This window comes from Rhipicephalus microplus, chromosome 6 (genome assembly GCF_043290135.1).
Source record: "Rhipicephalus microplus isolate Deutch F79 chromosome 6, USDA_Rmic, whole genome shotgun sequence".
Lineage (NCBI taxonomy): Eukaryota > Metazoa > Arthropoda > Arachnida > Ixodida > Ixodidae > Rhipicephalus > Rhipicephalus microplus.
Window position 1 is genome coordinate 199,430,116 of NC_134705.1, and position 16,839 is coordinate 199,446,954.

The window sequence follows — 16,839 nt, forward strand, 5'->3', positions numbered from 1 at the left end:
AGGCAAACTTCAACGGAAGAGTAAATCTGTTGGTAGAACGCCGTAATAGTTTGGGCTAAGAGAATCTATATTCTACGAATACAGCGGGCTCTGGCAACCCAGTATCTGAAATACGGATCGAATATGTCCTTAGATTTGCCTGTAAAGCGATCAAACGTGTCTGGATAGAATAAGTCGCTGTTGATACTTGCAGGGTCTGTCGGCACTGAGATACTGATTTTTGATGGCTGAAAAGTGCATATTCTGTATTAATTGTGCATTGCTGTGAAAAATTATTTTAGCCTCTTTATTTACGTTCAAGACTCGCGTATCCACCTTGAAGTGCTTGATGTTTGTTCGCTGACGTGATATAAGTGAGCATACAAGCCACGCGGTTTTTTCGAAATGCAGTTCGTGGCACTTTAAAGAACTAAAAGACGTGCTATATATTTATGTTGCTGTTTTATCAAGCTGATCAATTCACGTCGTCTCCTAACCCCGGTATTCAAGAACGTTCCTCTATACTCTACACCTCGCTTTTACTTTGTCATATTGACGATATCGAATATTTAGCGTTTATTTTATTAGCATTATCTGTAAAACACGGTAGTGACCAGCGTAGTCAAAGTAGCCTGTTCGTCTCGATCGTGTATTAACGCCATCTCTTACTGCCTAACACAGTGGTTGTATCTTGGTTCTTATTATATTGTGCCGTTATTATCACTTGTAACCGCTCCTGCTATGTCAGTAACATCCCTGCTTTTTTTTCCCGCAGGTATTGTAAGAGCCTTTTGCCGATTTGATTAGCTGACGTTGCAATTAATTATACATCCACCTACTTTGAACCACGGAGCATAAAAATATGCACGCCTTCCATGGGTCTTGGTGGGTGAATCATCATGCATGCTATTACGTGTTTAGTGTTTTTTTTTAACTCAGGTGCACTAGATACAGTCGCGATCAATATAACAGGGAACAATGAATTCATGTTTAATCAAGGAAGTGTACTGACATGTTACGTATTCCAATCCACTGGATACGTTTGTGCTTGAACATTAAGCGTTGTGAACACTGTTGCGTATACGCTTCCCAATTGCGTTTTGCTGCTATGACATTTAAAAGGTTATTTAATTGCTCCCTGCAATATAACTTCATGGCTGCGTTTAAATGCCTTCTTGTAATGCAAATGCTTATTCCGGTGTACCGTCCTTAGGCAGCCAGCTTGGACTCTAAACGTCAAAGCATTGCCCCTTGTGTTATTGTACTGATTTTCGCTTTTGAATTCTTGTTTAACGCCTTTGACAATATTTTCATCGTCGTCCTTGCTTCCAATCTTTCTATGTGATGTATTACCCGTGTCTTTAACATTACTCTGGTGGCACCTCGTTTTATGTTGACACTTAGTTACCCTGTGCTTGGCTGCAAGCTTATTTACCTTCTCCATTCTGTGACCAGACTTTTTTTGGTGCATGTGTGCCCCTTTTCTGTTCGTGCATGTTCGTACACCCTAATTGAAAACTAATATCGCTCTAAGCTTCTCTCATCTTCAAGCGAAGCCTAACCTGCGTGCCTCTGCATTGCCTCACTTGCGTTTCCTCCCTTTCAGTGTTCGATGTCAATCAATACACGCATCTGCTAAAGTCTGACAGCATCGCCCTTTGAGTAAAGTTATCATAATTCACCGTAGACGCATAACGATCGGTAATTCTTGAAAACTGTATTGTCGTTTTCGGGCAACGGGCTGATCTGTACTCAGCACGGTGAAGGAAAGCTTTGAGTCGAGGATTGTTTGAGAATACGGGGTTATGGCGACAACGTTGCTATAGCTTTTTGTATGGCCCCCGTGATCGGCTCCGGCAACGCGCGTCGCTGTTCGCGGAGGTGACGTGTTCTCGCAAGTGAGCTGTGCAGAGTTCGGCAAGGGGGGCAGAAGGGTTATGGAAGGAATAACAGACAAGCAAAATCCGCAGAACCAGTTTGAAATGTTCTGTGTCCAGGCGCTTCGAGTTGATCAATTGACCCTTGCTCTGCAGATGGCTAGTGTTCTGGCTAGCTCAGTTGGTCAGATCGTCCTGGAAAGGCGTTGGTCCCGCGTTCGATCCCCCGTACCATGGCCAATTTTCTCGTTACTAGAGAGTCTTTCGTATTCGAGAAATCTTTAAATTTTCTCGTGCCCAGTATAGCTTTCCTTGACGCAACCTTCGGAGAAACTTGTTCATTATTTGTTTCTCCTAGGTTTTTGACCGCGCAGCGTTTCCTAATTCAAACTTTGTGCTCAAAAGAAGCGATGTCTCTACCACATTTGCTGATCTCTTGGGTTTTATCTCGAAACTGGACAGAAACCTAGTTCCAAATTTTCGCTTGGTCCGTCCGTGCGCTGCGCGGACGTCGTTCGTGGTTTGACGCCTTTTCTGCTTTTGCATTGTTACGTAAGCACGCTAGCGGCGAAGTTTCGCTGTGCCGATGGTAACCATGGAAACTACTGCTTAGGCCGAGTCGTTGAGTGATCAGGTCTCGCGCGAGAGAATGTTTATGAGGCACACGGCCTCGCAACCACGCCTTGTAATATGTGCACAACGTTACTTCGCATGTTGACATTATGGGGGCCACTATACAGACGAACGACAAAAAAAAATAATTTACCTGTACATAAACTGATAACCCCCACTACAGAGAAAGAACAAATGATTTTTACCAACAAGTAGGGTTTCTGAGCTAGAAAAAGTTGCAAAAGCGGTGATGGGATGACGAGGTATACCCTTGAAGTTCTCGCATCATCTCGCTATGACGGCATACATTTTGACTGCATCATAATCTATTTTTTAGCTGGTTAGGTATTTTTTTTGCTTGCTTGACAAGACGCTACCCATAAAAATAAGAGAGAGAGATTAGTTATGGAAGGCTAAAAGTTGGCCAGAATGAATCTATTTGGTTTTTACAGCCAAGTTTTAAGCACGAGACAAAAGAAAAAAAACTTTAAAAATCAGTAAAATGCATAGAAAACATAGAAAAAAAGTACTTCTATAGTTAACATTATTTTAAGGGCAAACAAATACGGAATGAAAGGAAATAAAAATTACATTTATAAGACAAAAAGAAAGCCAGAAAAGAACAAACAAAATGTAACTGATTCCGGTGCTTGTGATAAAATGTTTATGCTTAAAAAAATGCAGAAGCGTAAGAAGAGCATCAATCGCCTCGTTTATAACTCTGGTGCCTTGATGCACGAACTTTCGCTATTCCGCCTTAGCTTGAATTACCAAAGCTGTGTGTTTACGCCCATATGTATCTTAATCTCGTTCGCCAGAATTTCTCTTTCCTACCACATCGCGTGACTAAAGCCTACCATAGCTTTCGTTTTATTTTTACCATGCCTTCTTTTTTAAATTACGCGAGTGTCGTTGTTTGCTGCTTACTCGAAAAAAAAAAAGAAACCCTGATAACGATTGTGCCTGAACAGACTCTGCGAGTTTCTCAGCTGTATAGACGATCTTATAGTAAAACATGTGGGCTCCGTCACCTTGGGCTGTTAAACGAATGTTTCTTAATTTTTGTATATCGCCACATGAATTTATGAAATTGGGGGAACGTTGTATGCAGTATGCACCGACCCAACCGTTGGTGTGGTGACTGCCGACGCGGGTTCGGGAAGGTCGCGGGTTCGATGCTGGCCCAGGCGGTCGCCTCGATGAAGGCGAAATGCCGGAGGCCCGCGTGCTCTGTGACGTCAGTGCACGTTAAAGGACACCAGGTGGTCGAAATTGTCGGAACCCTCCACGAGGGCGCCCCTCACGACCGTGTCGTGGTTTAGGGACGTTAAGCCGCGAAACATTATATATAACAGCCCCATATGACGGTAGCGAAACCGATCATCAAAATATTCTAGACTTCGTCACAACGTTGTGAATGATGAAGATACCACCTTTGACCAAGACAGACACGGTCGGTGACTTCATAAATGAAGGGAAAAAAAAGTGTGTTAAAAAAGTGTTTAACGATTCAGAGTACCTGGTACTCTACTATGGGACGCTCCAGCAAGACCAATTGTCATCAATTCTGTAGCAGTCTATTGTGTGCACGCGCATGTGAAGAATGCAAACGATGCCTGCAAGACGCTGTTGCCAGTGTGTAAGCTGCAAAACCCTTGCTGTCGCTCTTATTCGTGCCTTTGGAGGACTCTCGCGGTGAAAGACTTTCTTCATAGAGTGATGGTTGAAGCGATGAAAAAACCACCCGAGAAGACCCGTGGCCGCGATTGATATTTTTTTTACCATATATGTTCGCTCTGTGTTGGATGTAAGTGGTACTGACGTCACACGGAGTTACCATGCAGTCGCACCGGAAGGATGTCCGTTTCTTCCAAGAAGCCAAATTTGCCCCGTTGTGTTCCCTAAAACAGGGCGCGCGTACGAAGCAGAGTTTATGTTGCTTTCTGTAATGAGTCCAAATAAGGCAGAGAGAGAAGGTTAACTTTATTAGGTCCAGTGGTTTGGGGACCAGGTCCCCGTTTAAATGGCAGCCAGTAGCCTATGATTAATTTTAAGACCCACTTTTCTGCTCTCCTTGTCTAACTCCGTAATCATGAGTTGCAATTCGTCCCCCGAGTTACTCAGCAATGCAATGTCATCGGCGAAGCGCAGGTTACTAAGGTATTCTCCATTGACTCTTATCCCTAACTGTTCCCATTCTAGGCTTCTGAAAACCTCCTGTAAGCACGCGGTAAACAGCATTGGGGAAATTGTGTCCCCCTGCCTTACACCCTTCTTGATTGGTATTCTGTTGCTTTCTCTATGAAGCACTATGGTAGCAGTTGATCCCCTGTAGATTTCTTCCAGAATGTTTATATATACTTCATCTACGCCCTGATTCCGCAGTGTTTGCATGACGGCTGATATTTCTATTGAATCAAACGCCTTCTCGTAATCTATGAAGGCTATGTATAGTGGTTGGTTATATCTGCTGTATCTTGCCGGTACTTAGCTACGGAGCAGAAACCTGGAGACTTACAAAGAGGGTTCAGCTTAAATTGAGGACGACGCAGCGAGCAATGGAAAGAAAAACGGTAGGTGTAACCTTAAGAGACAAGAAGAGAGCAGAGTGGATTAGGGAACAAACGGGGGTTAAGGATATCATAGCTGAAATCAAGAAGAAGAAATGGACATGGGCAGGGCATGTAGCGCGTAGACAGGATAACCGCTGGTCATTAAGGGTAACTGACTGGATTCCCAGAGAAGGGAAGCGGGTTAGGGGGAGACAGAAGGTTAGGTGGGCAGATGAGATTAAGAAGTTTGCGGGTATAAATTGGAAGCAGCAAGCACAGGACCGGGTTAACTGGCGGAACATGGGAGAGGCCTTTGTCCTGCAGTGGACGTAGTCAGGCTGATGATGATGATGATGATGATGAGTAGCCTATGGGCTCTGCCGGTGTTTTCGGCTAGCTATAGACGGCCCAGAGTCGCTCTTACTTCAGGTAAAGATGGAAGCTTCACAAAGTGGTCCGCCTCGGTGGATCAGTGGCTAGGTTGCTCGGCTGCTGACCCGAAGGTCGCGGGTTCGATTCCGGCCGCGGCGGTCGCATTTCGATGGATGCCAAATGGTAGAGGCCCGTTCGTTGCGCGATGTTAAAGAACACCAGATTGTCGAAATTGCAAAAGCTATCCACTACAGCGTCTCTCGTAATCCCGCGGTGGTTTTGTAACGTGAAAATGCTTGAACGCAATTAAGTTGTTGCTGCACACGACTTTTCGACAAGGCTGCCTTGGCTACTTCAAAGCTGCAACACTTTAACAAGTTCTCATTATCGAAGTCGTTTAATATAAGTATGAGACATGAAAGTGCGGACAAAATTTTTATTTATCTTCTTCAGAATCTCCCCTTGTTTGAATAGCTAGATCCCCACGTGTGGGAGGCTGTTGCGTCATAAGTTGTTTTTGTTGAAATAAAGAAATAATGTGGGCGTTCCTCTTACTTTTCTAATCTGAACACAGCTAAGTAGACAGACACCTTGTGTCCACTGAATCAGCTATGTGTTCAACTGGTCATCGATCCCCCGAAATTGTTTTAGTGGCTCTACACGTAGCAAGTTTAAAGGAAAAAAAGTAACGCAGTAAATTGTACGCAAGTCGTATTAGGTAAAAAAAAAATGCCACGTAAACACTCTTCTTCGCCCTGTGTTATGTTGATAATGAAACAATGGGTCTTGTGTACTTGTTGGTCGTTATCCAAGGGCAGCCTCGCAGAACTTTGGGCTTAATTTTATTTTTCCTGAGCACCATTTCGCCTCACATCTTGTGTGCGATAGGCACTGTAGTGGCAGCTTAGCAGTGTGGATGGTATTTGTGCATAAAAGCATTTCCTAGTCGAGAACCAGCCGCTGATGTCATTTTGTGGCCTTCCACCATGGTGTGGCTGCGTAAAAAAACATTTTTCAGTATTTAATCACTTATTCTCTGTGTCGCTTGTGTGTCTACAATTGAAATTATTCTTGCTTAACGTGTGTACATTGTACGCGATGACATACAGGCTGTAAGATAAATGCCTGGTTCATATCGTTTGTTCCCTTGCGCGAGTATTATGTCGAACCAGTTCATCCAGGGAAAAAGTCGCATCATGTCCTCAGCAGCGAGGGCAACGCGGCCAACATGCTACTGTACTTCACTTGAATGGAAGACGAGATTATTTCCCGAATTTATGCTACCTAAAGTCGACCCTAATGGAATACCAAACTTTTTTTTTTGTTCCCCTTTACGCAATGAAATCTGACCCTCGCGTTACAATCGCGGTCTTTGTACAATCGAGTAAATACGGTAAATTCAATTAGCTTTTGTCCAACTAATGAAATATCCATCAAGGTTGCAAGGAGCCCTAACAATCATTGTTATTTTTCTTTTTGCTTTCTCTGAATCGATCCAAGCTGCCTTCTCCGGTGGCCTATAGCGAAGTGTCATTCGTTACATGAGCTCGTAGGACAGTCGACTATTGCAGAAAAAGTTGAAGATATCCCCGAACCCGTAAAAGCCAGCAGAGAATCCATGTCCTGCTCTATTTCGAACATGACTTCATTGGTGACGTCAGTGGTCTTACGATAATTGTCATCGTCCATACGGAATCAAAGGGGCGAAAAATGGCGCTCGTAAGACTGATGGATTGCGCATGCGCAGCCCTCAAACTGAGCGCGATACCGTGACAATCTCGACATATCGCACTGGTAGCGAGAGAAGCACGACTGCGTGACGTATTGCACAGAGGGCGCGCATGCGCATTTCGTCACTCTCTCTCTTTTTCGACATCTTGGCGCGGACCACGTGGTCTTCTTGGCATCTGATAAACATATTTAATAAGGTACACCTCTTTTTTTGTGTGACGCCTGTTTTCGTCTTCGTTCGACGTCTGTGAACTGGACTGGACGAACGTCGTTTCTTTGTGCTGGTGCGTGATTCCGTCGATTTCTGCACCGTTCCCGAGAACGTCGCAACCGATTCCGAAGACGTCATAAACTTGTGCGTACTGTGCCGCCCTCTGCTGGCGCGTCGGAGAAACAACAGTGCGCGAGTTCGGTTGGATCGAATTTGTGACGGCCAATGTGCGCGTACAACGAAAAAAAAAAAAACACTTTTCGTTGCACCACCAACTTGCTGTCAGCCGGCCGGCCTGTGCTTTTTTTTTATTGCGTGTTTCTCAGTGTGCGTGTGACTGTAAAGAACGTGATAGACTTGTACATAGAAGATATAATTTATATTTAACGGCAGAAAATGAACTCTTGGAAGGTGAGATGATGCACAATAGTTAATTTTTTTTCTTTTCTTTTGCTGAAATGGCGCATTGTGGCGCGTGTGTGTGTTTTTCTGTGTGGTCATCGCAAGCGGCGCCTTTTAATTAAGAGAGATTACTAGGAGCCGTGAGGGAGTGTTGAATTTCCCTTTCGTGCATGTGTGTGTGCGCGGTGTTTGTAAAGATGTGCGGTGGACACTTCGAGGATGGTCGCTGTGCGCGGCGTGTTGACGAACTGAACGAACCTTCGAGAAGATGGCGTGAGTGCTTTTGAGTGCGGGCCGTGCTGTGTGGCCGGTGCATTTACGGCGCTATGTGTTTGTATGCGCAAGTCCGCGAGACTGCGGTTTGAACGTGTACATCTTGTGTGCTTGTATATAAAGACGTATATTCAATCCCTCCGTAACTTATACGGGTCCCCTGTTTCCTTCGAATTGTGTGCGTCGAGCGTGAACAGCTGCCTTGCGTTTACGCAATCGCCACAGTGCCTTATAGTGCTCTAGTGCTGGCCCCAAGGTCGTAGGATCGAATACCGGCCTCCGCCGCCGCACTTGTATTGAGTCGAAGTGCTCGATGTCCGTGTGCTTAGATCGGAGTGCGCGTCATAGAACCCGGATGCTCGAATTTGCCACAGCCCGTTGTCAGTCATAAAGATTTTGTTTTAAACCATAAAATCCCAACAGTAATTATGATATCAGCCTGATATCAATTTTGTGGGAGGGTGGAGCTCTTATTTTACCGTTATAGGCACTGCCTCCCTAACGTAAATTTTTATTTTTATTTAGAAATAGCGGTGAAGGATAAGCGACGAGAAAAAGGTATTTCCGATATTTCGGCAAGATTACTTCGGTAGGCTGCTCCGACGAAAACCGAATTCCCCTGCCAAAAGCTCCACGGCTAAAGCGATAAACACTGTTCATTTGATTGTTCGAACACTTGTGATCTGAATTTTTATCCTAACAGAGAAAGAAAATCTAGTTTTCTAACATCGACAATGACTATTTAACTTGAGATAGGAGTAAAACTAAAGATAACGAACTGTGCTTTAAGTCACACTCATGCGTTCGAAACTAGCATGTTCACTTACACGCAGGCGGTAAACTGGAGTATAGACGTTTAGCGCAGGATAATGGCACGCACGACAAAGTATGTAATATACGCAGGGATGAGAAAACATGTGTGCATCGTTCCATTCAATCTCGTTCTCCTCCTTACACTGTTACCTATTTATGCCACCAACAGCAACGCCCAAGGAGTAGTGAAAACAGCAGCTATATGAAGACATTTAGGCACAAGGCCGAAGCAATGAATGCGATAGCAACACGCTGGGCTGTTATACGAACTAAGGCAAGAAGATCTTGCAACCAGACGAACTGTAGCTAACATAGTCGATTATGCTCGAGTTGACTGTAATGAAGTAACTACTGTGCCTAAACAAATGTTCTTGGGAATAGTTGGCTGCTTGACGTCCGACAGGGGGCGAAGTGCAAGTTCCTGCATCGAGAAACGTGACAAGCTACTGGTTTCCACATCGAAGTACATTAACGTTGAAAACGCCAGTGACTATCACCGGCGCATCCTGTAGGTACACCGCACGGAAGTTGTGCTGCAAGAAATTCACGATGTTAGTCCGCAAGGGTCCTAGTAAAATATACGCTGTTGCAAAGACGAAGCCGTGCGATGTTGTGACGGCGCAACCGTTGCAACTCGTCTGCGGCAGTGAGTTGAGTTTGCCCGTCTAAAGTGATACTGGCGGGGCGCATTTCGATGGGAATTGAAGGCACAGCACGACAGGACAAGTAACTTCTCGAATATACCTGGACTTGATGCGAGTTATTTGTCCTGTTGCATCAGGGTTAAAGTGGAACCGGGGACATTTTAGAATGCCCCCTTTCATCCAACTGGATCTGCTTCAGTGAACCTACCCCGTCATTGATCAAGCCATCGGAAACGTCATTGTTTAAGGAAAGCATGTATAGCTTGTCCAAAGTACACGCTTTGTTCAAGATTGCTTCGTTTAAGCCTATGGACAGTAAGCCAGTGACAAATGGTGCAAATATATCTGGCCGTTAGTGAGATGGGCAGTCTGAGCGGCGTAACCAGTTCGTTAATGCAGCGCGCTGAGGAGCGAGGTGTCGCTGGTTCGTATCTCCGCTGGGAGCCTTGGAACTTTTTTATTTTAGAAAGTGTTGTGGCTTGGGTGAGTTGGTTATCCACGATCTTAGTCTGCATTAGCGCGGCACATATGAAAACAAGAAAAAGAAAAAAAACGACACAGACGTCAAGAAAGGTAAGCACTAACCTTGGCCGATCCCCCAGTGTGGGTCTGTGCCACAGTTTCCAGGCTCTTACTTCCTTCCCATTTAACGTACGTTTGTGTGGTCTTTTTCTTTTTTTCCTTTTCATAAGTGCCACCCTAATGAAAGCTATGAATTCTTATTCTTCCATATATATATATATATATATATATATATATATATATATATATATATATATATATATATGTAACATGACGGCGACGACAAAAATCAGCCAAGAGTGTCCATATAATGACTATCGCAATAAAACAGTCTTTTCTCTCTCACTTAATTCAATTCTTACGTTTCTATATCGCCTAACCCTTTCTCCAGTGATGTGTGGCAGACAGGATACTTCTGGTTAACCTCGGGACATTTTGTGAAGCCCTTCTGTTTCTATGTAAGCAAGAACCTGGATGAAGAAAGCTCACAGGGTCACTTATGCATGGAAGTGAGCCCCAGTATATAGGTGAATTTCTACTGGGGCTCACTTCCCTGGTATGTGTATCAGACAGAATTGAGTGGCCCCTTAGACACTTCCTGGCCGCGGCGGAAGCATGTCGATGAAGGCGATGTGGAAGAGAGTACTGTACGAGGCCAGTGCACGTTAAAGAGCACCGGGTGGTCGAAATTCCAGGAGCCCTCCACTACGGCGTCTCTCATAATCATATCGTGGTTTTGGGACGTAAAACCTCAGATTATTATTATTATTTTTATTATTATTATTATTATTATTATATTATTATTATTATTATTATTCGATGTAGTATCATCCTTCTTCAACCTTCCGCCACAGTGGCAAAAGGTGGAACAAGAGGGATGCCGCTACATCGAATGACAAAGACCCACTGTTCTGTTTAACGGCGCGCCCGTGCCCTCGCGCCTGGATGAGCGTTGTCCTCGTCGCTGTGTAGGCACGGCTTCAAGCGACAAATTCAAAGCATTCGCAGCGGTAGCAAGTTCTGGCAGCATCAAGAGGACACAGTATGAGGCTTTCGCCTTTTTAAGTTTTCAAGTGATTTCATCTGTATTCACGTGTACAGATACAACATACAAGTATACGGAAACTGAAAGAATTTCTTTCTCCGAATTAAGGAAGATAACTCGCGGCTTGAAATTCTACCTTCCCACTTGCGCCAAGGGGACAGCAAAATCCGATGGCTTTTATTTAGGTTACTCTACGGAGGAGAATTATTTTAGCATATTATAGCTCACCGCCCTTGCACGATACCAGACGCACGTGCTGCGACAAAACTCTTGGCCAGCGAGGAGTGCTGAAAAATATTGCTAAGGGAAAGCTCTAGCACCGAATCACTGTGACGTCATCAATTTTCACGGCGTCTACTAAAGCCCCTGTTGTTAAGCTGGAAAGGTGAAACATAATGCACTTCAGTTCAGCCTGAGAACTAAGGTAACAAGTTTCAGGAAAGTTTCCTGAGCCAAATAGGCTATAGTATATATATATATAGAAAACAAAACTACCAATGTACTCGGTGCGTTTTTTTTATTCTTTATTGGTTTTATCGGTCATGACGTCAAACTCACATTCGTGTAAAGATTTCAGCGCGAAGTTTTTAAAGAAAGAAAATTTTTCACTATCGTTATTTCTTTTACTATTGAACCTCCAATCTTGTAAATAACTACAACAACTTAATACTTTATCACTCTAAACAGATTTATTTTTTCGATTGAGCGTCTCTATAAAAAAAACGTCGCGTCAGAAAGAAAAGTTACCGCTGCGGAATAAGATTACCATGCATGGTGCGTGAATCCCAAGTGCATTTGAAACTTAAGGATAATCTCCTTCATGCGCTTTGGTAACGCAGGCGCGGGCGGTGAATATTGCTGTGAAGCCAGTCTCAAGATTGGGATTAGTGATTCCACTCGATGATTCATCCTCCTCAAGGGAAGCGTCCGCATGTCAGGGACGGATGCACGCTTTCTTCTTTGTGTGCCTCCGGATGTCTCAAGTGGGCACTTGAGGATTTTCACGCAGCCTGCGTCGATATTAGCGTCTCTTCTTTAACTTCTCGGGCTCTGTACATACACTGAAACAAATCAAAACCATCAGTGGAGAAACTGGAAGCTTATTTTTGTGGCGAAGGTCTTAGATGCTTCCTTATCAACTGCAAAATTTGGTCTTCTGCGTCTGGGACGAGTGACGTGAGAAGTCATCATCACGCTATGACGCCAACGTATGACGTTGCAGGTCACCGAAGTTCGTGACGTCATAGTGACGCCACACCACAGGATGACGTCGTCGCATGACAGCCTGGCTTGGTCAAAGGGAATCCGATCACGGGGACGATGTAAAATCAGGTGATGTGCCTCTGATCTCGGGAACTTCGCAAAACCACTTCAGGTGCGGAAAGCTTTGTAAGGGGTGGCGGGGCAGAATGAATACATCGACTGAGAAGATAAAATAAAAAAAAAGATGACTTCCGCCTTCGAGTCGTCTTAAGTGAATGTGGAAGAAACCCTCTTACTTTTCTTTTTGTGAATTATAGCTGTTTCTTTTTAAGTATACAGACGGCATCAAAATTTTACAGACCACAAGGTTTGAGAAACATTAAATTTTGAAGCACCTAGGGACGTTATTTGGTCTAGCTGTACAGTGTGTATTGTTAGGGCAAGCCTCAAATTTACTTGCAAATTTAAATGCATTACGCCACCTCTCGTCGTGGAGGGGCCAAAAAGAAATCTTTGCTGTTTATTGAATTTCTCTAATGTGTAAAGCTGTGAAAAATTGAGTGCTTCCTATACACTGAGGGTGCATGTTGAAGAACCCCAGGTGGTCAAAATTTCCGGAGCCCTCCACTACGGCGTCTCTCATAATCATATGGTGGCTTTGGGACGTTAAACCCCACATATCAATCAATCCTATACACTGAGTGTGTGAAAAAGCGTCTGCTTGTGTGCACATGATCATACCGGCGTGATCCGATCTATTCGGCCGATTTGCTCGGTCGCCACCTTCTTTAGACAGCGAAGCTACCTGCATCGTTTTCTTTTTTTAACAAAGGTGTCTATTTTTACGGCTACGTGTTGTTTAGAATGGGACTTACAATGGTAGCTGTCCATTTAGCTGTCTAATAATTCGTCCATGGCTAGTACTAGAACGTACCCTGCTCTTGCTTTTTAAAGAGGTTTGGGAGTTGAAAGTTGGAGATGCTTCCCGCTTCCCCTCAAAGTTTTTGTACAACTTCGGCACATGCACCGTCTGTTTCTCTCTCTCTCTCTCTCTCTCTCTCTCTCTCTCTCTATCGCTCAATGCATGTATTGCTTTAGGAGGTGAAATTACAAGCACAAATGAGAAGGTAGATGCTGGCTAAACATTAAACAAAAAATCGTGTCCTTTACTCCTTTCGGGTAGGCATGACTTAGTTTAAAGAGGCCCGTCAAAAGTCTCAGTTGTGAGTCATTACACTCTGATCTCAGTGTTGTGTGGCTTTATTGTGGGTCACACGACTCTCAGAAGAGCGTATAATGAGCCCCTAGGAGTGTTAACGCGCCCGTTTAAAGAGAGTTTTATACCTGGCTAGCCATAACTCTCAAACTAGAGTCAAATGACTTTTTCTCTCTCACAATCTAAGAATATTTCGTGTTAAATCAGCGCACAAAGACGAAGATACGAGACGAAGATATTTTATTTATTTTTTTATTTTATTGATACTGTAAGCCTTAACAGGCTCATACAGGAGTGGGAAGAAATTATACAGATTGTCATCTTCACATTTGACCACAGAACAAAAAATAGTAAACAAAAAAAATGAACACGGGAAAAAATAAGAATGAACAGTACAGACTACTCTAAACAATTACAAATTACTATTCATTAAATTAAATATTCAGGAAAAGACGAAGATATATTCAGGAAAGGCGCTGACATCCCCCCCCCCCCTTTAAATACGTGTATATAGTTTGACTGCGCGCGCATCATCACGTTACCGATAGTTGTCACTCCTTTCGAGCAGGCTAAATTCGCAATCATGAAGACACATAGATGGGAATGCAAACATCAACGCCTACTCTTTGCATTCACTCATATCGTGTATTTGTCTTTTTGCGCTGATTTAGCACGATGTTAAAACAACTAGCTTCTTAGCTATGGCGTCCCTTACAATCCCCTGTACAATTTCGTAACATTCTAATCTTCGCGATTCGATTCGCTTCTTATGTTTCTAGCCAATGCGTCACATTAACGCCGTCAGTCCCTCGAAAGCCAGGAGGATGTCTCCAGTACAGCCCCACATAGACGCCTTGGCAAGTGAGCAGAAACAATGAAACCAGCTGCTGTGAACTTTACGTGCGGGCGCCTTAGAACTGAGGGAAGGGTCTCTAAGGTCGCAATGGACTACGGTACGAACGTAGGCCGTCGTGGCGCGCCCTCCTTCTCCTCCGTCGTTCGATCGGGCGCGCTCGATGTAGCGAAGCCGAAGACGTCGTTCACGCATGCGTAACATCGCGCAGTGCGTAATACTTGGAAGCGTACGCGAATCATCTACAAAAGACCCGCCAGTGCGCTCGGTCGGTCGGCAACGACTCGCCGCGGCGCGAAACAACAATGGCCGCGACGGAACGCGAGGGGACCCAACCATGCGCGCAAAATAAGCAGCGGCAAAAGACAAGCAAGGCTTTCACAAAAGAGCGATAGTGCAGTAACTCTAAGCACTTCGTCTTTCACGCCTGACAACGGGGTGATGACTTCGTTTAAATTTTTTTTTTTCGCCCAAGTGCCCTTTCTGGCTCGCTCGGCTTGACTTGGCTTCGGCTTGGCTTTTGCACGCTGCTGCGGCACCAAGTAATGGCGGCTTTGCCCCCCTCGTGACCATAAAGTCTCCGATAGAAGTTATCAGGCATTTATCGCGGCAGAAAAGCTGTGACGACGGTGTCCTGAATCTAGGTATGATTGATTGATATGTGGGGTTTAACGTCCCAAAACCATCATATGATTATGAGAGACGCCGTAGTGGAGGGCTCCGGAAATTTCGTCCACCTGGGGTTCTTTAACGTGCACCCAAATCTGAGCACACGGGCCTACAACATTTCCGCCTCCATCGGAAATGCAGCCGCCGCCGCCGGGATTCCTGAATCTAGGTATGAACGTGCAACTCAGAAGGGCGGTGAATTTAAAGATAGATAGATAGATAGATAGATAGATAGATAGATAGATAGATAGATAGATAGATAGATAGATAGATAGATAGATAGATAGATAGATAGATAGATAGATAGATAGATAGATAGATAGATAGATAGAGAAGGGGATAATTACGCAAGTGAAGGTGACGGCTAATGGTAGTGAATAACTTGGAGTCACCGAACACTCTTCAAATGCAAAACTTGATGCAAAAATTGCTTATTTCGACGACAGCTTCGAGAATGTAAAGTTTGTCTTCAGCAGATGAACTAAATTTGATGGTTTTTTTATTGGGTTTAGCGTGCCAAAGTGACTCTAGCTAAGGAAAACTTTCCATTGAAGGGCTATGAATAATTATGGCCACGAGGGGTTCTGTACCGTGAACATACGTGGCGCTACACAAGGAGCTGAGGCATTTCGCTTCCACAGAAATGTGACCGCCGGGGCCGAGGGATCGAACCAATATCTTTCGGGTCAACAGCCGAACACCATGTAATTGCTGTCCCACCACGGTGGCAAATAAACACGAGCACATGAACTTGGTGGGAACGCACAGATATGACCTGAACGTAATTACGGAAGTGTGCTGTGTGTGGCGTGACAGATAAAGAGGCTACGCGATTTTTAGTGAAACGGAGCTCACGTGTCTTGTTTACAAAAGTGGCTCCGTCAGCGATTTACGGCAATATATTCCGTAAAATGCGATAATTTTTTTACAGGGATGTCTAGAATTGTACGCGGAAATGAGCATGAACGAGCACTCTTTGTTTTCCGTAATTTTGAGATGTGCTCGGACCCTGGAAGATTAATAGACCTGAATTTATGAATAAATAAAAAGTTGTTCACATTAATTTTCCTGAGAACACATTATGTGACTGTGGATGTTTACTCGATGAATGTCCTATTTATTTTCTTCATTTCATTTTCTTAGCTGGTTAAGTTCTGGGTGAATATTCCCAGAGGTCGTCGTTGAATACTGCTTATAATACGCGCGAATGCTACAAGTAGAGAGAGTAGGGTGCAATGTGGCGCGTATGAGGAGTTTCGAGTACACCGGCGGAGTGTAAGGAGTTGGGAGTGGCGCGCCCATGCTGCAGCGTGCACGCACGCCGCAGTATACTATACGTCCCTAGTACAGTATACTAGGGACGTATAGTCCCTAGTATACTAAGGACTATACCCATGCTAGGGATAGAGTGTACTAGATGTACACTCTATCCATGCTAGGGATAGAGTGTACATCTAGTACACTCTATCCCTAGCATGGGTGTCGGCAGGGAGGGGAGGTGTGCAAACGGGTACTTGCCCCCCTCAAAGAACACTAGTACTAGCCTAAGCTGCACCAACACGGCTCCATACCCCAGAAACTATTAAGCAAGGGTTTTCCGCTACCAAGAAGAGATCCTGCCGGGGACAATAATCCGCAGTACACCCAGCTTCCAACTCCTGTGTAATAGTACCCTGGATCATAGAGTTTCTTCAAATTAACTACGGGGCGCTCTGGCGCTGCGATCGTTCAGCGACCATGGGAATAATGGGTAGTTCACACATTTGCCTAGTCTTCGTACTTGCGGGCGGCGAATCGTACTCGCGGCTTCGTTTATTGCTGTGTTTCGTTTTTGTTTTGAAACAAAGATTCAACCCTTTTGAACT

At 44.4% G+C, this 16,839-nt stretch overlaps 1 protein-coding gene across 1 annotated transcript in view; it reads left to right on the forward strand.

The window, feature by feature from the left end:
* LOC142766124 (uncharacterized) overlaps positions 1 to 16,839 on the forward strand; it is a 351,486-nt gene that overhangs the window by 76,340 nt on the left and 258,307 nt on the right. The window lies entirely within an intron of this gene.